The sequence below is a fragment of the Balaenoptera borealis genome (assembly GCF_965194805.1).
Source record: "Balaenoptera borealis genome assembly, chromosome: 9".
Lineage (NCBI taxonomy): Eukaryota > Metazoa > Chordata > Mammalia > Artiodactyla > Balaenopteridae > Balaenoptera > Balaenoptera borealis.
Window position 1 is genome coordinate 112413088 of NC_138873.1, and position 26879 is coordinate 112439966.

Below are 26879 nucleotides of genomic sequence, written 5' to 3' on the forward strand. Positions count from 1 at the left end.
CTGCTTTGCCAAAATTGTTCCGGTTATTCTAGGTCCTTTGCATTTTCATAAAAACTCTTAGAATCAGCTTCTGTATGTCACAACAACAACAAAAAAAACCTAGGTTTTTTTTTTTTAGGCTTTTGGTAAGGCTATAAATCAACTTGGGGAAACCTGACATTTCATAATTCTGAGTCTTCCCATTCATGAGCCTGGGATGTCTCTTAATTTAGTTAGGTCTTTAATTTCTCTCAGCAGTGTTTTGTCATTTCTAGGGTACAGACTTCCCACGTATTTTATTAAACTTGTCCATAATCATCTCATATTTTTATGCTATTATAAATTATGTTTTTATTTTTAAACATCAATATCCAATTTTTCATTATAAGTATATAGAAAGTGTTGATTTTTTTACATGGAATTTTTAATTATGACTTTGCTAAAGATAATTATTTATTCTAGGACTGCATAGATGGCCACTCACTTACCTGTGTGCAGAGCCAATTCTGGCCACAACATGTAAGAACAACAGTAAAGTGGAAGTGGAAACCTGCTTCAGTAGCTTCTATCAGTTGCTCCAGGTCACTATTCACTTTTGTGAATTTTGGAAAGTTTGATCTGCTTCCCATCTTGATTAGATGTGGAGGCCTTGGGACTGGCTTGGCATATCTACACAGGTCCGCTATCTAGGTCTTTCATGGCCAAGCCCCAGTGGACTTCGTGTGTGACTAGAAATGTGCTCTTTTTAACACAAGGCAAAGAGAAATGAACCACAAAGAGTGGCAGGATCTAAAACAGTAAAATAAACATTTGTGGATACACAAAATAAATATACTATACATCTTTATAAGTTAGATACACACCCCGGGATGTAACACTGTTGTTTGGAAGGCGGTATGAGGACATCTTTAAATATACAGATAACAAGCTGTAAAATTTCTGCCCATCACCATTACAAAAAAAATGTGTTTCTATATACATATGTATATGTATGCATATCCTTCAATAAAATCTAAATAATGGACATTTTGGATATCAAGTATCTAGAAGTGGCACAAAAGCTGTTGAATGTGGGAAAGAGTGAAGAGTATTTTAAGTGTGTCTGTTTCATATTTTGATCCCCAAAGATTTCAAGTTTGTTTTTCCCCACTGTGAAATCAAGGGGTAAGAGCCACACATTTGGGTTTTCCTTGTAGCCGAACAATACATCCAGCTGGATCTGGGTTCGTTTGGGCATCCCGGGCGCCCGAACATCATCCCACATTCTCAAGCCCCCTGGAATTCAGAGTCTCTGTGAACACCGGCTGTGTAAATAGGAGGCTCAGCCAGAGTGGCACTTGTGGCCTTGTACCCACAGAGGGTCAGTGTTTAGCAAAACTCTATAATTTTAGCTTTCAAAGCCCCAAGCCCCCAGTTTTGTAACCTTTCTTAGCTTTTTACTGAAATTTCTTCACTAAGGGAGGGAAGGAGAGAGAAGAGAGTTTGCTACTTCATTCTCAGGTTTTCAAGCATGTTATTAGTTTGACCAGCAAATCTCTGAAGGTTGCCCAGAAGCCACATGCTACTGTTTCAGAAAACTATGGGAGAATTCCTCTGGGGGATTTATAGTTTCTGAGAAGGAACTTTTTTTGGATCTTAGTTCCCCGACCAGGGATGGAACCTGTGCCCCCACAGTGGTAGCCCGGAGTCTTAACCACCAGACCATCAGGGAAGTCCCAGAAGGAATTTTAAGTTGTAAACACTTTGCATTTGGGGGCCCATTTCTCAGGATACCCTTTACAATCATATTTTCTAAGTGATTTGAGGGTTTCTGGACTGAATTCTGTCTTGTCTCCTTCATTTCCTTTGGGATAAGCTTGCTGAGTGATTGCAACATCCTGCAGTCTCAGTAGCTTTGTACTTATAACTGGAATTGGATAAGCCTGTCTCATATTAAGTGCTTAATAAATGTTGGATGAACTTAATTACATTAAGAAATAGAATTGAATATTACCAGAGAAGGTTTTGACCTGATATGACCTTGGTTAAGATTCTTTATTGCTTTGGACCACCTTCTACCTCATAAATGATATGAGGAGTTTGAAACAAACAGTCTCTAAAATTCCTTCCATTTTTAAAACTATTTTATTATGCATTGGTAAATTGCAAAAGGTAATTTAAAAATACATAGACGTTACCTATATAGAAACATATTGCAATGCATCTTAAATTTTGACTGATTGTTAGCTTTTATTTATGCTATATAAATATAGCCTAGGATTTATGGGTTTTTTCCTTACATGATGCAAAAATTAGTAGTTAAAAATGAAGATTCTATTACAACCATTTGTTTAGTCTACTTTTCCCAACTAGCTTGTTATGTATTTTGCTATATTTAGAAATTGACTAGTTGCACTGAGGTCACATATATGAAGCAATACCCACAGATTTAAAAAAGGAAGAATTCAAATAAAATATGATTACATAAAATGCCATGTTTTATTGAAAAATAGCTAATAAAATGAAAAGAGAAAGCTAAAACAAGTGCCCCTCTTAAGAAGGCACAACTTGCTGAGTATCTTTATCTTAATTTGTCTGAACAATTACACTATTTTAAAAATCTTTGAGACTACTCTTTCTATTTTGTTTGTGAAGTTGTTTTCTTAGTGAAAAGCCACTTCCCCATAAAGTTATATTTTCAAATTTGTCTACCCAGTGTTTTCCAGAGCATGTTCCTTGTGGGATAATAGATGTTTTAAAATTTTTAAATGGAGTCTATTGTGAAATAAGTTTGAGAAACGCTGAATTAAATAAAATTGAACAGATCATGGCAGGTCTGTCTAAAGACTATGTAGTAATGTACATTATAAATATCCAATAGGGGGTAAATAGCAAGTGGTGATTTACAGACTTCACCATGAGCCTCTTATTGGAGAGAAATATACACAATGGAAAATGCTACTGAGAAAATGTTAAAAAAATTTTTAATTTACAGAATTGTAAATGGTTAGGAAATCTCACTACTTAAAAATACACTATTTTCCCTTCCATAGCATGCGTATATTTGTGTAATATATACAGTGAACAGAATAATGGGTTTCTTGGTATCAGTGAAAATTAAGATGTTTCTCCCTTTTGATAGAAATTAATTTTTCAGGGAAACCTAAAATCTTCAGTATTTTGAAAAAAGCTAGCTATATGTTGTGTAAAACTTTTCCTTCTTTATGATCTCCTACAATCATGTCATGACGTTTGTTCCAGCTGTTAGATTTATGATTTTGGCACTTAAATAATTTCTGCCCTGTAAATGTTGACTTAAAACCAGTTCTGAGTCTCCTTTTAAAGTTTGCTTTGACTGTAGTCTTGACATGTTTCTGTATGTGTGACTTCGCACATCTGGACACCAACATATTTCAATTTACGTTATTCAGTTTCTGGTCCAAGCCTAAGCTAAATGAAAACATTTATGTTGCCTCCTTCATTAACAATCCTTCCAGGAAACTGGATTAAATTTTTTTTTTCACTCTTCTTTAAGGCCCCTTCCAAACTCTGATGTATGCAGTGTCAGACACCCCAGGTTAGTCTAGGTCTAGTACATGATTTTTGGTTTGCAAAACTAAGAGTCATATGAATTACCTAATGAGGTGGTTAAAAATTTAAATTTCTGGGACCCTTCTTCTAGACATTTTGACTTATTTCATCTTGAATGTTATACACTCCCAGCCTGATTTTGATGCACTGCCAGACTTGAAAACCACTGTACTATATATTATATGATAAATATTTTAAATGATGCTAAGCTAGTGATCCAGTGGAATGTGTAAGAAGAAATGAAGATTAGATGTGGAATTTAAAATTGTTATAAACTCATCTGTGTTATCTCATCAGAAGTTATAATATCTAGAATTAATTGCTGGCATATCTGCATCTTTTAATCAGATTCTCTCATATATATAACTTATAGCAATTACATGAATATAGAAGGATAGAAATTCTGTCTGATCCAGAATGCCAAGTCACCATTGCAATTGATTCATCTTAACCAGGTGTCAAAATATAAAAGTACAAATAATTCTAAGCATTTTCCCTAACCATTATAAGAAAGTAGAGGCTAAACTTCTTTGGAAAGAAACTTCCTTTGATTCATAGACTAGATTAGGACATCCTCTTTTTCATTTTTCTATAACCATTCTGTGTCTTAGTATCTTCTTCTATAAACTGAGGTTAATAATAATATTTAACTCATAGGGTTGTTACTTAAATGAGTCATATGTAACATTTAGAACAGTGTCTGGCACTTAGTAAGAATTCATAAAAATCGCTATTATTTTATTGTCATTCCAGCAATCTCCTTGTCTCTAGTCAGAAGTAAGCCTAAATAAATTGCCATTCTGTTAGGGGTACTTCTTTCTGGCTTTTCCTACTCTGGGAACCAGACTCCTGAGTACAGCTGTCAGAGGTGATATTCTCCTTCTTGTATCTACCTGGAACAACATACTGTGATTATTTAACCTGGAAATCTATAAGAATTATAATTAATAGAAATGATTGGATTTTTTTGAGGAAAAAATGTTTATAGTTTACTATGAAATGATATTAAAATTGAGCATCCATACTTATTTTCAAGTTTTTCACACAAGAAATTCATACAAATCTCTTAATTTGTCAAGCCAATGTTTCTTCTTGAGCGCTATATGGATTTGTCTTCTTGTGTTATTCTTATCCTGTTGATCTTCTTTATGTGGACCACTCATCATGGCTTCAAACAACATGTGTTCATGGCTCATGTTGTTTGCTGTAGCTCAACTTTATTTTTCACACCGTTGGTTGTGTGAAATATATTTACATGCTCTTATGTGGTCAGCAGTGAAAGACAATGTTTATTTTATGTAGCTACTTAGCAACTTGCTCCAAGTTCATTGTCAATAGAGTCTTAATAATTGGGTCCTCCTGATCAAGAATTTACTTGTCACATCAGGACAAGTAATGGACAAATAATGGACACCAGGACAAGGATGACAAATCTGTCATCCAGATTTCTGAAGACATCAGTGGAAGCCATGTCAACATACTGGGATCATGTCAACATACTGGGATCTTAAAAGTGTGTGTGTGTGTGTGTGTTGGTGTATGTATGAGCATTTGTGTGTGTGGAGAGGTGTTAGTTTGTTCCTTATTTCACTCAGACTCCAATTAGCAGGAACACAGATATCACAAAACTTCTTTATGCTTAACAACATCCAAATTTTGTCTTGGGTACATGTAGGTTATATTTGCACACATTGCTGATTTGTCTTTATTATCACATATGTAAGTAGGTAAGATTTTAGTTTGCAGATCTGCATTTATTTGTTTTATCTTGCACAACTCATGCTCTTATATTTATTTATTCAAAATATTTGCTTCACTATTGAAGAAGACACACATGGCATTGTTCTCACTGATCTCTTAGTTTATTCATTTATTTATTTTTTCTTTTTTTAACATCTTTATTGGAGTATAATTGCTTTACAAGGGTGTGTTAGTTTCTGCTTTATAACAAAGTGAATTAGTTATACATATACATATCTCCCCATATGTCTTCTCTCTTGCATCTCCCTACCTCCCACCCTCCCTATCCCAGCCCTCTAGGTGGTCACAAAGCACCGAGCTGATCTCCCTGTGCTATGCGGCTGCTTCCCACTAGCTATCTATTTTACGTTTGGTAGTGTATATATGTCCATGCCACTCTCTCACTTTGTGCCAGCTTACCCTTCCCCGCTTCCCCCTTCCTGTGTCCTCAAGTCCATTCTCTAGTAGGTCTGCATCTTTATTCCCGTCTTGCCCCTAGGTTCTTCTGACCATTTTTTTTTTTCCTTTTTTTTTTTTTTTTAAGATTCCATATATATGTGTTAGCATACGGTATTTGTATTTCTCTTTCTGACTTACTTCACTCTGTATGACAGTCTCTAGGTCCATCCACCTCACTACAAATAACTCAATTTCGTTCCTTTTTATGGCTAAGTAATATTCCATTGTATATATGTGCCACATCTTCTTTATCCATTTATCTGTTGATGGACACTTAGGTTGCTTCCATGTCCTGGCTATTGTAAATAGAGCTGCAATGAACATTTTGGTACATGACTCTTAGTTTAGACATGAAGTTTCTAGTATGGTATTGTAATATGGGTTTGATTTGATTCTTGACATTGCTTGGGTTTAATATGAGTGTGGTTGTAGGATAATTTGAAAATGCTTAACTAGCTCTACAGGGATATGCTCTATTCTGTTCCACAGATTTATTTGTAAATTTTCATTCAAAAGTTGAAGTATTATACTATTATCATCCAGATTTCTAGCTACCTAGTACCTTGTCTTCAGTAAGGTGCAGACTCTAGAATATAGGATTTTATTTATTGAAATCTGCCTCTTTAGGGGAGAGTCTTAAACATTTTGAAACTTATGTATTCTTTTCTCCTTTAAAGAGTGCTCACAGAATTAATTAAGTATTAGCATTAGGTGATAACCTACTCAAAATCCAAACTATGTGTTCAGAGAGGATTTTGCTTTTTCACTCTTCTTTCTGAGAAAGACATTGCTTTACGCAAGTTAATAGGCCAACTTCATTCATTTGGAATGTTGAGGTTGAATACATTTTTAGCCTTTTTACCCAATAAGGTAAACCATTCATATTGGGTTTATTTAAACTAAATTTGGAGAATGATCGCAGATTAGGTTCATAGTACTCGAGCAACTCTCAAACCACAAGAAAAGGCTTGTAATCATCAATAATATGTTACCAAATCCAAGATGAAATGTAATCAGGATATGTTTATCACTCCATAAGAAAAAATATGTAAAACAGACTTCTAAATTGCAGTGTTTCATCAGAGCTATCAATTGCCAAAGACTGCATAAACTGTTTCTGTGAGAGACCTGTGACTTAATTGCTCTTATGGTCAACTAGTTACGTAATCAATTACTTTGGGGGGATGAACGTGAAATTTGAACACAATTTTAAGACTAAGCTCTGAACTAACTTTTCCTCAGTAGAAAGGCCCACTGTCAGTGATGTCTGTCTTTTGACACTTTCTGGGACACACCACATTTCAACCACTATTATTCCAAAATGTATTTTAAACAGGTGTGTCTAAGGTACATATTTCAGTGAATTACATCTTCTGACTAGGTAATCTTATATTGATGATGAGTTCCCGTGACAAGATGTGTGAACTAGCTTAGATAGTCTTCTTTATATATATTGATCAAATAATACTTATCATTTAATATTTAAAAAGATCTGAGGCTTATTTTCAAATGAAGAGAGGAATGTTATTTCTACAAATAGGAGACTTTAGGGAGGAAAGCTTAGGATATAATATCTAGAAATAAAATATGGAAATAATTATTTTCAATAGATTCATCAATTATGAGATTTCATTCACAGGCAGACACACAAGCACACCTCAACACTGAGGGTTTATAGCTACAGTTGTTTATGCTGAGTGGATATCTCTGGTCTTGGTGAAGTAGGAGGCAGATTTCCTTTGAATAGAAGTAGAGATAATATGCCATTACTCCCCCTTCAGGGTCCATTCTCAAGGTCTTTTATACAAGTTCACACCTCTCTCCTTGTCCATGCCTCCCTGATCAATGGCTCTATGGAGATTATGATATCTAGTAAGGCTGGAACATGTTGATATTGGAATGGGAGTTCTTTAATCAATAAAATATCCCCAAAAGTCCATTTTTGTTTTGACAAGTAGAAAAGGTTTTTTTGGTTCAAATAAGACTTTTAAATTCTTCAGTCCATTTTTGTGCCAAAGATTCTGAAGATGAGATTGTCCTATTAAACTCATGAGGTGACTTTGTATTTATGAAGTGAAATCTTCATAAGATATGTTCTTTAGATCCACTTTGATATTGGTGAGATGTTGCTACCCATATATTAATTCTTAAGCAAGTTATCCTCAGACAACCATTCAAATAGGCAAATGAGACCTTAATCTCTTTTTCTGAAGTCACCTTTTTCTCCATTTAAGAAAAATTTAATTCTATTGTCTGACTGACCAGAAGCATGCGTTACCAATAGTCCATTGACAACATGAGACTTTATTTACTGAAAAGCTGTTGCTTGACCAGCTTCTGCAACTGCTCTTTCATTTGTCCACATATTGTTTAAATTCTTGATTTAAATATCCCCTATTATATATTTTTAATAACAGCTTTACTTAGATATAATTCACATAGCATACAATTCATCTATTTAATGTGTACAGAGTGTGGCCAAAATGATAGAGTAGGAAGACTCTGAGCTCACTTCCACCCACAGACACACCAAATTTACTGACTAGCTTCTTCCAAGGTTCACCAGTGTTTTAGCATGTAATAGTGGTTTGTTTCTTTCCACTCCTAAGTAATATTGCAGTATATGAATATACCACATTTTATTTATCCATTTATGAGTTGATAGACATTTGGGTTGTTTCTATTTTTGGGCTATTATGAATAACATTGCTATCAACATTTGTGTGCAAGTTTTTGTGTGGACATGTTTTTATTTCTCTTAAATATATATGCAGAAGGGAAATTGCTGGGTCATAAGACAACTCTACCCTTAACATTTTGAGAAATAACCAGTCTAATTTTCCAAGTAAGCTGCATCATTGTGCATTTTTACCAGTACTAGATAAGGATTTAATTTCTGTACATCCTCATCAACAGTTGTTTTTATCTTTTTGATTATAGTCATTCTAGTGGATACAAAGTGCTATCTCATTATGCTTTTCATTGGCATTTCCCTGATGTATGAGGATGTTGATCATCCTTTCTTTTGCTTGTTGGTCCTTTGTCATCTTCTTTGGAGAAATATCTATTCAGATTCTTTTAATAGGGTTATTTCTATTATTAGTATTGAGTTATAGGAGTTTTTATATACTCTAAATATGAGTCCTTATCAGATATATTCTGTGTGCTGTCTTTAGTCTGAGTCTTGGAATACAAAGACATGTGGGCCAGAGGGATAACAGTTGACCCACAGCCATTGATAGCTAAAAACCATTAAAATTACCACTATAACAATTTCGGTGGGTAAAATGATCAGCATGTTTTACGACTGTTTTTGAAATGAGGGTACTCTAACTGAAGGGTAGAAGCTAAAAACAGAAGATTGAAATCTTCTCTAAGTCAAAGCATAGCTATAAAGTTCATGTGAGAGCAAAGCATAAGATATGACTTCTAAGAATCATGTTTATTATTGCCATGAAATCACAAATATGATCAGCTTTATATTGTGAATTTGGCAGTTTTTCTCACAAGAGAACTCATTATCTCTTGATGGCCCCCCGTTTTCATATATATCATGCCCCTCTACTTTTCAGCTGTTGCTAAAAACCCTAAATCTTATTGCCTTTAAGTCTATCTCTCCCAGGTCATTTCCTGTTCATTATCACCATTTCTCCATCAAAACTATTTGGACATACGTCTCATTAACTTAGGAAGTAAGTCACTTCTTTCTTTCTAAGAGTGTTAAAAGTCTAACAGGTATAGATACAGATATATAATTTATGCTACTGGATTAATGGGATAGTGTTACCGAGCCCAAGCTCATTCTGCTCGCCACACAACAGGCCAATAAATCGGGAGACAAGTTGTTGGAACAAGGAATAACGATTTTAATCGGAAAGCTAACAGACTGAGAAGATGGCAGCCTAGCATTTCAAGAAACCAACTCATCTCCGACCGACTTCGGGCTCCTTTTATGTACAAGAGGGGAAGGGGGCGGGGCCCACTGTGGCACTGACCAATGGCTGAGCGGGACCACTAATGTCGCTGGTAGACAGTTACTCGCTTCTGGGGAGGGGCCCACTGCGGCGCCAGCCAATGGCTGAGCGGGGCTGCTGTAGCCCTCGCCTGCCTCGCAGCTACCACACCAGGAGCAGAAAGATGTGACACCAGAAAGAGGCCCGGGGGGCTGGTGTCCCCGGAGCAGAGCTCCCCTGTGTCCGCTCGCGCAGTGAGCGTGCGGGTGGGCGCGGGGACAGTCTGATGGGCTAAGGAGCGGCGGAGCGGCCCCTGATGCAACCGCGCGCGGGCCACGCGCCAAGGAGGGAGGAGGGAAGGGCCCGCCAGGCTTCGGGTTCCGGCTGCTACAAGAGGACTAGAGCCTTAAACCTTTAGTCTCTGTCAGATAATATTTGCACACTAAAATTATGCTGCATAGTTGGCCATCGTTTGCCTATGTGCAAAATTAATCCTGGCTAAGAAAGTAAAAGCAGTACGAAACAAATATAATGTAAAAGACATAATCCAGATTCTGCAACTGCAACAATTCCCCAATCATTTATTCATCAACAAATATGTATTCTACTTTTAATAATGTAAGGCATTGCATTAGATGAATACAAAGTCAATTTAGAATTAAATTCCATGTAATTCCATTCCATTTCATCCTGTTGCAAGAATAGAGGCAGCACCCGTTTTGGCTACGCCTACTTTACAGCCATACCAGTCAGAACATGAATGATTGTATGCCTACGTGTAGGCACACCACACTACAGTGTGGAGTTGTTTAAAATCACTTTACTCTTCAATTTTGTATACCATGAAATAGTTCTCTGGGGTAATTATGTGTGACCCTCTAGAGTCCAACTCTGAACAGGGCAAGAAACAGAAGTAACAAATAGAAGAAATCTCACCTAAGCAGTGGGGCAAAACGTTCCCAAAGGACAGAAAAGATAACATAGGAATAATGTGGTGATGACTCAGTGGTGTTCGACAGTTTGAAAAATAAATTTTATGAGAAAGCACAAAACAATGGGCATATTTAGCTAGGCAGAGAAGTTTGACATATATTAATCAGCTGTCTTGGCATTGGAAATTTGTGTACTAAAGGTTGTTTATCAAGTTGTGTTCCGGAGTTGTCCATATCCTATGGCTGGGTCCAGTTTTACGGTAGCAGCACGATCCAGAAATCTTTATGTCAGTTTTTGAGACTCTTTTCAGTAGTTTTCATTTGAAAGATCCGTTGGCAGAGACCTACTTCGGATAAATTACTCTTATCAGCATAGTTTAAAGAAGTCCTTAAGTATTATTTTCATCATTAAGATATAAAAATACCTTTCCTTCAACATCATATAAGTGTACATTCCATTACAACTTATCATTCTGCTGCTTTTAATAATTGTTTTCATGAAAAAAGTGTCTTTGGGAGAGTCCTTTGAAGAACAGCCAGTATCACGAGAAGTTATAACTAAATCCCTTTTATTGGTTATAAACATCAGAACTAGTTGGATGTTTGAAACATTATGAACATCATGAACATCAAACAAGTTTGAATTTTGGCAGAGAGGTACTTTCTGGGTACCTTCTGGGTACTTTCTGGGTAGACAGAATGTTTACTGCATATCTGTGAACACAGGGTTGCTAAAAAACCTTCCCACGAAACCCATATCCTGCCCAAAAGGTTTACAGTTCCTTCTCTTTGGAAATTCTGGTGGAGTCAGCAGCTAATCGGGTTTAAATAACACTTTTTAATAATGTTACTCGTCAGTGGCTGAGAATTCAGACACACAGGTATGTTCTTGAGTAAGAATTTGACTTTAATTAAAGGGTTGGACCTAATATATTTTGGTTACACATCAGTTTTATAAGTAATAATATTTTTTTGAAAATGTTCAGAACAACTTTATAATGGTTTGTTAAATTCCTGAGGTAAATCTCCCACAGCTTACCTCCATATGGAGAAGAGATCTGCCTTTCATTCAATGAGAATAACTGATTTAGCCCCTTTATGTTCAAAATCACAAGCTAAATCCCATCTTTTAATATGGATATGAATATTCCCAGCCCCAGATCCTATCAGGATATGTAACTTTGAACCACTACTATCCAGATATAACCTCAGCAAAGAAATGTTTCCCAGATCTAACAATCTAAGGACATTGTTAGTTGTGCTTGCTTGTGATTATTTGTGAGATGCTGTAGAAATAGAACATTACAAGCTTTAAATACTTTGAATCAACCTTAGTTAAAATGAAAAGAAGCCACAAATGACAATGGTATTATTTTAAAGTACTTTACCAGTCATTACTGTTTTATGTAAAGGGGAGGGAGAAAATGGGGGAATATTTTCACACTAGTGTCCATAAGAACATTAACCAGCTGGTGCAAAAGTATTCTTTTTTTAAATAAACTTTTTGTGTTATAACAGTTTTTTATTTACAGAAAAGTTGGAAAGACAGTACAGAGAGTTCCCCTATATCCTTCACACACCCAGTTTCCCTGTTATTAATGTGTTACATTACTATGGTACATTTGTCACACTAAGAAGCCAACACTGGTGCATTACTTTTAACTGAACTCATTTTATTCACATTTGATCTTAGCCAAGAGTCTGCGGAGCTCTTCACATTTTATTCAGAGTTGACTAGTTTGTTCCTATGTCTTTTATGTTCCAGGATACAATCCGGGACATTATATTTAGTGGTCATGTCTCCTTAGCCTTCCCCGCTTTGTGACAGAGTCTCCGTCTTTGCTTATTTTTGATGACTTTCTTTTGACAAAAGCTATTTTGTCAGGTATCTTGTCTCTTGCTGGATGCTTTTCTCATGATTAAACGGGGGTTGTGCATTTAGGGGAAGGTGACCACAGAGATGAACTTCCATTCTCATGACATCTCATGGGTGTACGTTGGGGGATAGATGACTTATCACTGGGGTGAGGTTGACCTTCATCACCTGGCTAAGGCAGTGTTTGCCAGGGTTCTTTACTGCCAAATAGAAAAATAACATCTTATTCATAATGTTAATCTATACATGTGCTGTGTAGCAGATATTTGTCACTCTTTTTGGCTGCCTCATTCTCTGAACCTCTTTCCTATAATAAGAAATTTCTCACCTTGTAAGTTCTTGCTTTGCCGGGGCACAAGGCTGAAATGTGCAGCCTTCTTGCAGTAGAAGTGAGGAACTCTTGCTGTAGCAATCACAGGCATTACACCTCTAGTGAGGCAGATGACATGTGGAACCCACTCTAGTGAGGAGATGGTAGAGACACCTAGTTTTAGAGGCAGTATGACACCTTGCTTATTTGTCAAAAAGGGATAGAATACTGGTCTTGGCTTTGAAAGACCAAGAAACTCATGCTAATGGATTCTTTCTAACCACAGCAAAAAGTTCTTCCACAGTGTATTACTACTTATTTTTTAACAATAGGAAAGTCCTGAAGTTGACAAATAATTTATAGTATAATAAAAAGTAAGTCAGAGCAAAGTCAAGGCTGGCCTCGTGATTGTGTTGTTCTTATGCTCTTGATTCCATTATCTTCCTTGAGTGATAGAGGGAAGTTGTATCTGATGCACATGGGTGTGTGTTGTGCATGCAAGCATAATCTGGTAGGAATCAAAGTGAGAAATATTTGAACATTTCTGGGCTGTTACACCCTCCTTTATTTGTTTAAAATTTAGTTTTTCAAATAGGCATTTATACTTTTGGACCATATCATATTAGATCATTATCAAATCATCTTTACCAAATAATGCTTCAACTTCTATTGTCTTCTAGTTTTTATGAAAAGTTACTATAAGAATTAGACATATAATTTCCACTTTGACATTTTCTATTTCTACAACCTTTTTAATGATATAAATACCTCGTTTGTACCTACGTAATAAACAATTAAGCAAAATCAAATTTGGTTTTCCCTAAATATTTGATACAGTTTTTTGCCTCTAATCAAGGGAAATTTTAAATTATTTTGACATAATTATAGATATACAGGAAGTTGCAAATAAATGTACAGGAAGGTCTCTGCACTTTTCCCCTTAGATTCCCCCAGAGTTAACATATCGTATAACTATAGCACGATAAGGATACCAAGAAATTGACATTGGTACAACCCACAGAGCTTGTTCAGATTTCTCCAATTATGCATGCCATCATTTGTGTTTATGTGTATGTATGTGTGTATTGAAGTAAAATTATTAACATTTTAGAGTTTCTCTTTGCTTTACTGAATTGATTATGCTAAGTGATAAACTCCAAAATCTCAGCAGCTTAATGCAATAAGAATTATTTCTCATTCACACAAATGCTGACGTGTGTGTTTCTGGCTGTAGGTCACCTTCTATGTGGTCACTTGAAAACTCAGGCTCCTTCTAGCTTGCTGGTCCATCCTCTCTTAAGTCCTACAGTAGGGTCCATTCATCTTGCAGATGGGGAAAGGCCAGGCATGGAAGCGTTGCACATCTCTGTGGTCCAGATTTCACTGGTCAGGACTCAGTCACCTGACTACTCTCAGTGCAAGGGTGGGTGGGAAATATACTGTAGCTGTATGTCCAGCGGGAAAAGGAAAAAGGTGTTGGTTTCCACTACATTTGGTTCCTTGAGGTTAAGAACCAGGTTTTATGTGTTATCATGTCTTGTTGAAAGTACTGGTTACTGTTTTCAGTATCATTTTCTCTTAATCTGTTTTCAAATTTTCTTTATAAATTTAGTTATCTTAAATTCTCTGTATCTACTTTATCATTTTTTGCAAAGGAATGGGAAATGAATAAATTCAGTAAGCTCTAAAGGAGTTAAATAAGTTTTGCAGCATTTCAATTGCAAAAGTCGATTTTTTTTTATTTTTCAAATTCTTTTCTTCCTCGTTCTCCGATATGCTAAAAATTAATAATCAAAATTTATACTGTGACTACATGATAAAAAATATTTGGATTAAAAATAAAAACTTTGATCAATGATCCATATATTAGACTACGTAAGAGCCAAATAAAACATTAGAAATATAAAAATAATTTTACTTCTTTTCATAGAAGAAGATTTTATCACAGTAGTTTACATGTGGAATATGGATCATAAAAAGAAAAAAGTCATTTTCTATGAATTTTTATGAGGGATATTTTATTTACATAGATTATCTGAAAGTTTCTTTCTAGCTTTGCTGTTAACAGTAATATTGAAAATAGAAGTCTTACAGTATTTCGTTGTTAGCAATAGTAGTTCTATAACCTAATTCCACTGAACTCTGCAACTCTATGAGCTCAATGAGTCTATCTTTCATGTTTAGGTACATAAACTCTGATGGAGATAATGTAATTTAGCCTCCTTGCAAATCTGCAAAAGGGATTTTACAAGCCCTAATGATCGCAGCATGCTGCAGTGAACGACTGAGCTTAATCATAAGAAAGTGGCCACTTTCCCAACTGTAATTCTTCCAGGAAACTCTCATAATAAAGGAGATAAGAACTTAATTAAAAAAAAAAAAATTGTCGTTCCATGGAAAGTCCTTAAATGAACATGAAAGTCAGTTCTGCTCTTCAGCAATTTTTGATTCTCAAATCATTATTTCCCCTGTATGGTACTGTGGTCTTTGTTGTTTGAGTTGTTATTAAGAGATTAAGGCACAAGTCTAAGTATCTAGAAATCAGAGAATAGATGGAAAACGGTGGCATGTTTATAGAAGCATTTCCATCTGAAATTTTATATCAGTTGTGGATTTGTCAAATGTATTGAAGGAATACTGAAAAGAAACCCTAAGTTTAATTGGGAAAATCTTCCACGATAGTGTATCTATGTAAATAAGAGGAAGACTCGATGATCTATCTCTGGTAAGAGTAACATCTTGACTATGTATGGTGTAAAACCTGAATCCCTGAAGCACATCAGGCTTTCCTGTTCCTTCCCAGACACTTAACATTCCTTTTCTTTCTCCCTTTCATCCTTTTCTGGCATGGCATATACAGATGTGAATATGGAAATCATCTATGGAGTTTTAAGGGACAAGCAATTCAAGCTGTTTTTCAGAGCAAAAAAATTTCCCACCCAATTTTTCTATACTTTAGTACTTTACAAGTTTTATTAACATTTATTAATATTCTTCAACCTATTTTCCATTTTCATGCCAGAAGCTTGTTCTCAAGGATGCTTTAAAGAAAACTTAAGCAGTTTTCTTCCAGATATATGACATGAATTTGCCATGAGTTAATTTTTAACTAGTAGCTGACAATAGGTATTATGCTATGAAACTGTCATCTGGTCATTTGTCTGTCTTGAGCTATGGGATATATAAATCTTGAAGTATGAGAATTTGCATCCTGCTATTTGAGTGAAAGACTAAAGTTGCAGAACGAGAAGATGGTATTTTATCTTTCGTGTGGACATTTTTGATTTTATGAACTAACTGGGGTGAATTTTACCTTCCTGTTTTGATTTCTCTCCTGGGCCAGATGTCTGCTTCCCATGTTGGCTGATGTGTGTTCAGTGGTTCCAGACTGCTGTTCATTTGAGCCGAGAACAAAATAATTAAGATGAGAAATCTTGTTTAAAAACAGCATATACAATAAAACCAAAAACCAAAAATGTTTGGAATGTTTTCAGTATCTAAGACCATGACAACCCTTTTTTGGGCAGGTAATAATTCATTAGTTATGGTTCTGTTATTTAGTTCATTCACCAGTTTGTCACAACCAAAGAATGAAAAATTGTCATATCTTTCCCCAAACCTACCTTACTTTCTATAATTCCTCTAACAGAAAAGGGGAGTATAAAAAGAAATTCACAGTTCTCCATAAAAATTACAGTGTTGACTAAATATATGAAAACATGTTCAATATTACCAACAATTACATAATGAAAATTAAATCAGAGCGATAACATTTACCTCTTACCACATCACTAATTTCTTAAAAATATACCAATATCTAGTATGGGAGATACATTCAAATGAGTGCTGGCATATTCAGAGGTGATAATCAAAATATTTTACAAGTAGTACAGTATGGCACTGACCAAAGAATAGCCATCCAACCAATCAGCTCCCTGTTCTGATTGAAGCATAAAGCCTTGCAAATTTTCTGATGGATAATGTCAAAATAGATCATATTCTTTGACTCAGAAGTTCTTCCATGCATGTGTTAAATCTGTTTGATAAATTTCCACATTACTTTCCAGACACATTTTATCAATTTGCACTTTTATTAGCAGTTAATGAGAATCTGTTTCCTCATATCCGAAACAACACTAGATATTTTAAATTATTTAAAATTTTTTGCCAATACGATAGGTGAAAATACTATTGGTTTGTTTAGCATTTCTTTGGCTATTAATACAGTTGGCTGTTTGTATTTTTTCCTTTGTGTACTGACTGTTCTTGTCCTGTTACTTTTTTATGCTACATGTTGAAACCTTGTTAATTTATGAGTAGAAGAAAAGAGATTTAAATGATTTTTCTTTCATTCACATGGCCATACCCAATTAGTTTTCACTGTGGAAACTAGTCTCCTTTAGGACACAGTGTTCTGAATGGAAAACTCAAGAATGGAAGAACATATTTTGTAACATTTTGGCCAGGAACAAATCACTACATTTAAAAGAGCATGCATTACAACAGAAAGGGGTGGATATTGGCTGATGTGTTGGTGGCATAATTGCATTTAGTTCTGTAAGGCCTGTCTTCTCTGCCTCATGCATTGCTTCCCTTTTCCCCTAGCCCCTGCCAATGTGGGACCACCCAAGCTCCTGAATGCAGCTCTTTCTGTAGGACCTTAAGTAAAGCCCAAATTGCAGGGTAGGAGGTCTTTAGCTTGCTGTTTGAGGCATGACTAATTTCTCTGCCATCTCTTTCACTCCACTCAAGTTACCATGTGGAATGCCATTTTGGGTAGGTTGGAAATGGTTCTGGGCTCGTATCATAAAAAGACCCAGACATTTTTTGTGTACTTTGTGATGGCAGAGAGAAAATAAGGAAAGGATTCAGGGTTTGACCTAGAAATCCCATCCAAATTGGTTGGGGTTTCGGGTTTCCTGAGTTGTCATGTCTGGGGGAACCTTGCAAATAGGTTGGTAATGAGGCATTTGAGGGCTGTTGATTTGGGCAATGGATCAAGTTGTCTTGGGTACGTGGCATCCCATCTGCTTTTGCATTCTATCTTGCATTTAAAACATAAACCTAGTATTGTGGGGTTATTGACATTTAGCTATACTATTAATTCTCATAGAAGAGGGTCTAGGAGAAATTTTAGAACCATGCCTTAATCATGAAAAATATGATAATTATTATATTTTCCTGAGGAATATCCACTTTTTTGACTGAACTGTGTCCACAAGGTTTTCAATATTTGTCTGATTCCTTGTTTGCCAGTGACTGGTCTGTAGAGGGCTTTAAAACTGTATTCATAACAATAAAAGGCAGCTATTATGTTGCAGTAGAAAGAGTTGTCAAAGAGGCTTTAGAAACTTGCTTGCTTCCTGTGCGGCCTCAGGACAGTTACTTGTCTTCTCCAAATCAGTGTCTTCCTATGTAAAAAGGAGATGCATTATCCATAATATCTAACTCACAAGGCTATGATCAGAATCAAATAAAAGACTGAATGTTAAAATGCTAGGTAAAATATCATATGAATGCAAGTTACTATTATCAACTGATAAATAACATGCTACGAGTTAGAAACTTCTATAAATATCTCCTAATGGAATGACCATTTTGACAAAAGTTATGGGAGACACCAAAAGATCATGTGGTGTGTGTTTGTTTTTAATGTGTGTTTGCACATGTGAAGTACATATTTTCCCTCTTGGATTATTTTATCTATCATTTACTCATAATAAAAAAAAATCATTTCAAATTTCTGCTTCCTGAAAACGTTTTTACTTTTTTGAGATAACAAACCCACTGATTTAAATTCTTTTAAAGCTTGAAGTGATCAATGCTATTTTCCTAAAATAAAAAAAAGTTGGAAATAAAATATATCTATGCATATGTATATCTACCTACCTATATGTATATAAGCACATGTACAGAAGTTGAATTACCAAATACGGCAGGTAATCTAAATGGCTAGTATAAAAAGTACATTTTTCAGTCTTGGTTCATTCACTGTGGCCACAAAACATTCAGTCTTGATGTCACTATCTTATTCAGCACTCCATTTGAAGGAAATGACTTTATGTTTTGGTCTGGCACATCTGGGTCAGATTCTAAATGATTGAAGGATTAGACTAAAATTAGGAGGAAATAACTGTTTCAATTTCTCTATAAAGGTGTCAGATGGCTTAAATATTAGTTTTACAATTCTGTTTCAGTTTGTTTTACCTATGTTTTCTTTGTAGAAAATGTTTCACAATATACTAACACTGAAACATAGAATATGAAATTTCTCCTTCAAGTATCTCAAAGTTGGCTGTTGTACCAACTAATTTACCACATGTAGCCGAGAAACACAGTGTTTCATATTTTACAGATTGAGAAACCAGTGCACAGGCAAGCATTAAAATAAGTTAGTAGGAGGTTAATGTTACTGATTTTACAAACTCAGAGATGAGATCATCAGTGAACTAAAGGAAAGAAAAGGTTAATGTACCCAGCTGATGCTAAAATAGTCGGAAGATCAGGTCACTTGGGCCAAAAAAACCTGATCAGTTCAGTAAATAAAAAAGTTTAACCATTTTGACTGTATTTCCATCAAGAGGGTCCCAAATCTTCCTAGACTTAATTTCGTATTGTTTGTAACAGCTCTGAATTCCTAAATGTGACAATTTGCCTTTGAACAAAGTGGGTAATTGATTATCCTTTTAAAACCTCACATATTAATTAAGCTGCTTCTTCCAGTTGAAATACCCTTCCTTTCTCACAACTTCCGGTTGAAAATTGGCTCACTCTTCAAGCTCCATCTCACATGCCCCATAACCCCCAACACAATATTATCTTGTTGCCTTTGAAATCTACCACTTCATAGCCCATAACATGTACCTTCATCATAATAATTTAAATATTGCTTTCACAATTACTCTTCCCTCTATACTAAGTTCTTGTTGACAAAGACTGTATATTCATCACTCCTGTATCCTTCAGTACAATATATGCTCCAGGCTGATATTGCATATATTGTTTGGTAGATATATTTTAACTTGTACTGAAATATGAAGAATTTATATCTCAGATATATCCCCAAAGCTCCAGGTCTATATTCACATGTATACCATTTAATTTATGATGTAAATGGATAAGAAAGAGGAAGGGGCAAAATCCCAAAGTACAGTTGCCAGCTAGGTTCAGAGTTATAAAGAACTTTTCTGAATTCCAGAAGCTTCTTCTCACATCTTATTGGTCACCTCAAACTGCAATTGATGTAGCGAAATTTATATCTCTAACCAGGTACATTGGTCACCTTGACAATATAAGGGAGAGTAAAGCAACTAGCAGACTCTAACAGAAACACAAAACTAAAAGAACCTACAGGAGAGCCTATGTGTAAAGTCCAAGATCAGTTCAAGCTCAACATGTCCCAAATCCAACTTCCTCTCCTCCTATACTCACTCCTTTTGCTGTGGATCCATCTCTATGAATAATATAGTCAATAATCCTGTCAATCACCCAAACCAAAAATGCTAGAAAAATCCCAGATCCCAATCTCTCGCGCAAACTCTGAGTTAATTCATTTACTGCAGGTTCAGTTTCTCTGCTATCTCTCATATCTGTCCCTACTCACAGTTTCTATTGTCAGTATCCTAGAGAGATTTCTTGATGTTGAGGTAGTAGTCATTTTTATCACCTTCTCAGCTTTTATATCTGCCCTATCTCCCCTTACCCCACTACAACCACCATCATCACCCCTCACCATCTCCCACCCAGTCCTTGGCCGTTCCGGCCCAGTAACTCCCCATTTTCATCTGGATTCCAGAGAATCTGGCACCACCTTTTATTTTAAAGATAAAGCACATGACCAATCAGCACCTACTATCCTGAACGCAGAGACTGGTTCCCAGACGGTCACATAACCTTAGTCAGTATAAACACTGAAAATCTATGGACTTTCTCTGTGAATTCTGAGACAGTGACACTCTTTTCTGTGTGATACTAATACAGAAGCATGTGGAACTGAGACATGACGGAAGCCATTTGGGGATCATAAATACTTGCCTGTGATGAAGCCTACACCAGGAAGTGTAGAAGGAAGAGGCAGAACAAAATCAGGTCCTGATGTCACTGTTGGGCCACTGGATTCACCTCTACCTGGGTCAGCTCAGTCTTTGAATCTTTTAGGAATGGAAGATATTAAATTCTATTTATTGAATAAGCAAGTTTGAATTGGATTTTCTGTTTCTGGCAACCAAAAGCTTCTTATTGATTTAGTCCAGCAATTTCTTGTTTAATTGGAAGAGGAAAGTATGTAGTATATTCAGAAGTCTGTAAGCTATGGTTATCTATTTGGTGCCTTTGAAAATGAAGGCCAGATTTTGAAATAATTGTTATTCTGGAACATTTAAAATAAGAAGGGTGGTATACTGTAGTGTTCTGCTTATCAAGGGACTGCCACATAAGAAGGGTGGCCGTTAGTCCTAGTTGACCTAGGATAGTCCCCAGTTTATGCCTCTTGAAAAAGCATAATTATTAATAACTCCACATTTCATAATCAAGTGTCCCAATTTGAACAATAAATTAAGTGATCACTGTACTAATAAGGTATCCAAGGCTCAAATAATCGTTTAGTTTGGGTACCAATTACCAAACACATAACAATAATCATCTCTGATTAAAAAAACTGAGAAGATCTTTACCTGGAAGAAGTGTATATGAACCTCTAAATAGTGTTTCTGGCTGCCCCAGCTGTCTCAGCATTCAGCAGTCTCCACACCATTTACCCAGTAGATCACGCCAGCAATATGAAGGAGGAACACATGATTTGAAAGCATCACCACCCCCCTAGTAAAGTAGTTCAGAGGGTTGAAAGTAACTTATCTTCCTGCCAATCGACGTTACTATAGTGGTTTTCAAGCGTTTTAAGACTTTTTGTTTGCTTTTAATGCCTTAGACCTTAACTTCTTTTTTTTTTTTTATTATTTATATTTATTTATTTATTTTTGGCTGTGTTGGGTCTTCGTTTCTGTGCCAGGGCTCTCTCTAGTTGCGGCGAGCGGGGGCCACCCTTCATCGCGGTGTGCGGGCCTCTCACTGTCACGGCCTCTCTTGTTGCGGAGCACAGGCTCCAGACGCGCAGGCTCAGTAATTGTGGCTCACGGGCCTAGTTGCTCCGTGGCATGCGGGATCCTCCCAGACCAGGGCTCGAACCCGTGTCCCCTGCATTGGCAGGCAGATTCTCAACCACTGCGCCACCAGAGAAGCCCGCGGTAGTAGTCCAGCTTTGCTAAATTTCACCAGCCTCACAGGCAAATGCCAACCTCTCACACGGTGACTTACTTGTGATTACCTCTTACTCTACACCTAACCAAGCTCTTAGAGCCATGTTTGAACCTCTTGCTACCAAACACCCTTGAGGAATTGGTTTAACAACAGGCAAAGAATTTCTCTCGACCACCCGGGTCCCAGTCAAAGCAATAGAGGCAGTTGGCCAATACAGGCACTTTCCTCAGGCTGGGAAAACAAACAGCCCATAGGGTTAAGCTGGGCAGGGGGCACGAGCAGCTAGGACTCATGGAATTTGGATGAATCAAAAAGCACGAGCAAAGACTCCCTGAGAGAGTGAAGCACCTGGGGAAGGGCTGAGGACAAGATGTCTCTGTTCGTCCACTGTCCCCAGCCCTTGGTCATTTTACATTAGTGCGAATGGGAAAATGAAAGAAGGTGTGAAAAGCAAGAGTGGTTCAGTGACTGTCAGGGCTTGAATAGAAGCAGAAATAAACGGCCCTGGTTGTAGAAGGATTAGTCAAGATGGAAATGTAAAGACATTTTTATTAAGTGCTTAAGCTGAGTACCTGACTGGAAACCAACAACTAAATTCTTAGTAATTAGAAGATTTATTCGTTTGATCCAATAATCAACGTGCATAATTTTGATAAAAATAATTTCACCTCTCCTTCAAATGGGAATGACTAATCTCATGTGCCATTACAATGGTAGACTGTATTAAAGCCCTGTACAAATCCTCCACATCCAAGAGTGGCTCTGCTCAGTTACTGGATAGGTGTTAACTTAAGAGGGCCAGAGGCTAGACTGAGGTTGGACCCTGCATATTGGGGCTGGAGCCCGGGTTGTGGTTTAAATTTCCAGGGGAACCATCAACACCACTTTCTGTGGCCAGAAATGTAATTAACCATTACAAACACACTACAATATTAAAGAAAATAATTTGCATTTCTCTACCTTACAAGAGAACGATTCTGTTTATGTTCCATTGTATGCAGGAGCATATTGTGCTGGTTTGAAAGAGTATGATGCGTACAATTTTCTAGCAATTTTCTTTGTTTCTTTTTACAGCATTGTAAAAAGGTCCAACCCCAGAAATACCACCCAAAGAAGAATCCATGAGTTCTCACAGAGTGGCTGTGTAGCAGGAAGTGAAGAGTAACAAACAACCTACTCGTCAGAAACAGGAAGGGAGACGGGTTGTGGTACCCAAGTGAAAGTACAGCTGGGCAGGCATCTGAGGGCCAGTGGGTGATCCAGAAGATGGAGCAGGCAGGGTAGTTAGCAGGACCCAGGTGGGTGGGGTTCACTATTTAATATTGGCTTTGTGGACATTATACGCACAGACTGGTGGAAAAGGTGTGCTCTGTGGGAATCTGGTTATTTTATTGGTCAAGAAAATGTGTTCCATGAACAAATAGTTCTTGTATTATTTGAATTTAAAATGTAATTTTTAGGTGCCAAGATAGGAATTCTGTGGATCTCTACTGACTATTTTATGTATCAAGTTTGATTATGTTTTATAGGATCAGAGTATGTAATTTTATTGACATCAGTTAAGAAAAGGAGCTAAAAAGGCTTGCCCATTTTGTCCCCCCAAAAGCAAAAGATGTGGAGAACCTAGAAGAATCTGTTATTTCCCTCAATCTCCTAAAAGTAGGGTTTTAAAAGTCTCTTCGACATTGATCAGAACCATGTGGTAAGCGATTGGAGTCTTAGCTCGCTGCCCCAATTCGCTGTCACATACACAGTAGAGGATGTGAGCGCTGAAGCCTCTTAAGGGGTTCATTGTCAGTTTCTCTAAAGGAAGTTACACATGTGCATCAATGGGAGAACAATTAGGCCTTTAATTCCATAAAGGATCCATTCTACACAGAATCAATAATGTAGGCATTGTTCAAGATCTCTGTTCTATTGAGCAGGATTTTTATTTTCCCATTCTGTGAAGTATATCATTATACAGCATTTGATATTTTAATTAGTTCTTCAGACTATGATTCAGGGAGTTTCTGAGGTTTCATTTAGAAATACCAGATATTTGCTATAAGCGACTATGGAAGACTGTGGATGACTATTGAAGTGGAAACAGTAGAATTCTTTTTTCAGGGAAAAGAATAAGCATTTTCTCAATGAAATGTAATAATCAAAAGCAGAATTTAAAACCTTAGTAGAATGAAAATAATTTCATACAAGACAAATTGTTTATTTGGATTATATAAAATTCCAAGTAAAATAGGTTAACTATAATCTTTTCGTACCCACTTTAGACCTTTTTTGGTGAGTGCAAATGGTCACTAGATGATTTTTGACCAAATAAAAATAGATTGGTTTCACTTTTTTAAGCAAAATATAACTGAAGCAAGGTAAATATATATTATTTTAAGCAACTTTTAATATTGAATTCTGTAGGGTCATAGCTCTTTTTTCCTAAGTGTATATTTTATTATATTCTTTGAACTTCCTCTGACATGCACATATAATTCAGTCACTCCTGCTATGTAAGTCTATGTAACATTTTGCATGAGCAGAAAGCAGAGTGATGGAAATGTCTTGTTGCCAGTGTACAAGGACTTTCTAATCATATACTGCCAGGTTACAGGGAGTGCTATATACAAGTCTCAAAATCCACAGGGAAATTGATTTAAGAGTGACTGACATACTGAACACCTGTCAGGTGGCATCACTCTGGCTAGCACATTCAGTTTGATACATGGGATCTGAAGGAGGCAGAGCAGTACAGGTACTAGAACCGGGGCTTGAAGTCAAAGACTTCAGAGAAGATTACTCAGGAATACACACTTAGTTGCTCACCAGCTGTCTTAATTGGATTAGTTGCTTAACCTCTTGGTCTTATTTTCTTAATTTTCAATGGGGATAATAATGTTTCCTGAATGATTGTTGTAAGCCTTAAATAAAATAAGCTGTTTAAGACGTATAGGTTAATCAATAAATCTTATTTCCTTACACATTTTCTATACCATTTAGCTACAAAAATAGCATAAAACAATGCTCTTTTTTTTGGATGTATAGTTGATGTACAATATTATATAAGTTACAGGTGTACAATATAGGGATTCACTATTTTAAAAGTTATATTCCATTTATAGTTATTGTAAAATATTAGCTATATTTCTCTTATTGTACAATATATCCTTGTAGCTTATTTTATATCTAATAGTTTTTACTTCCTTATTCCCTAACCCCTCTATTACCCCTTCCCCCTTCCCTCTCCCCACTGGTAACCTCTAGTTTGTTCTCTATATCTGTGAGTCTGCTTCTTTTTTGCTATATTCACTAGTTTGCTGTATTTTTTTAGAGTCCACATATAAGTGATATCATTCAGTATTTGTCTGTCTCTGTCTGGATTTCACTTAGCATAATACCCTCCCAGTCTGTCCATGTTGCTGCAAATGGCAAAATTTCATTCTTTTTTATGGTTGAGTAGTATTTCATTGTGTATATATATATATATATATATATATATATATATATATATATATATATATATATCACAGCTTCTTTATCAGTTCATCTACTGATGGACACTTAGGTTGCTTCCATATCTTGACAATTGTAAATAATGCTGCTATGAACATTGGGGTGCATGTATCCTTTCAAGTTATTTATTTATTAAAAAATAAAATGATGTTCTTTTGTTTCAATCCAGTTGCGAGAAACAGAAGAACGTGAAATCATAAAACCATTTGGTGAGGCTACTGGAAGTACCATAAGCAATGTTAATATTAGTTTTTCATCATCTTTCAGATGAGTAGATTTCATTCAAATTACAATAGAAATGCATGCAAAGTAATAAATTCTCATTAAAAGGTAGAAAAAACACAGATATACCATCTTCTTAGAATTACTATGTGAATTTAATTCAGTTGTTTAAAATGAGGTATTAAAGAAGCCAAGGCTGATTATAAGAACTCATATGACCTCTCCCCTGATAGTTCTTGAGTCTAAAACTTTAAACCGTGGCAGAGAGAGACTCAGAGGAGAACCCTTTAATTATTTGAGATCTCCCTAGTTTTTTATTCCTACATTTTATAACCACCTATGGCACAGGAATTCTGTGGAAATATTGCCTAGGGTATGGATTTTGTGTCAAAACTCTAAAGTATGAAGTTATATTAGTCAGAATATATAGATATATTTCTGTCTATCAATGTAGATATTAATCATTATTTGGGGGCTAAGAGAATGTCAGAGAGGCCGAGGATACCAAGAAAATGGGTGAAGTCCAATATTCCAAATTCTATCACTTTATACATCCAACTGCACCGAATGAGGAGACACAAGCCCCCTCAAGGCAGAGCAGTCTTATGCATCGTGTTTATGCTGCTCTTGTCCATGGAACATGCCCACTGATCTGTTCATCTTTCTCAAAGTCTAGGAAAATAATTTGCATTCACACTATCAAACATGGAAGACTTCATTCATCCACCCTGAAAAACAATACGAGCACCAGATTAAAATTAGAAAACACATTCTGGCCTGCTCCCTATCTCCTTTTCTGTGTTCTCCAGTTCAGTAATGTTAGGCGAGAAATAAAGAGCCTTTTAAATAAGTCAGGCACCTGTGCCTTTTTTTCCCCTGGTAACTGTGCCCTTGCCCCTTTCTTACAGACATCCTTGTAAGAGCTTTAAGTGCTGTCTCATTTTATCATCCCAACAACTCTATAAAAGATAGACCTTTTACCATGCCCATTTTACAGAGGAAGAAATTGAAACCTAGGGCTAAGTGATTTACCAAAAGCCATACAGCCAGTAAATGGTGGTGCTAGCGTGTGAACCCAGGTT

General features: G+C 36.2%; 1 long non-coding RNA gene across 2 annotated transcripts in view; it reads right to left on the reverse strand.

The window, feature by feature from the left end:
- Positions 1 to 397: 397 nt before the first annotated feature.
- LOC309634755 overlaps positions 398 to 26879 on the reverse strand; it is a 37903-nt gene continuing 11421 nt past the window's right edge. Inside the window, exon 3 of one of the 2 annotated variants that reach the window (XR_014248410.1) lies at positions 398 to 18230. This is a non-coding gene — a long non-coding RNA (uncharacterized lncRNA). Of the gene's footprint in view, positions 20970 to 26879 lie in introns of both variants that reach the window. The other variant, XR_014248411.1, reaches the window with a different exon arrangement.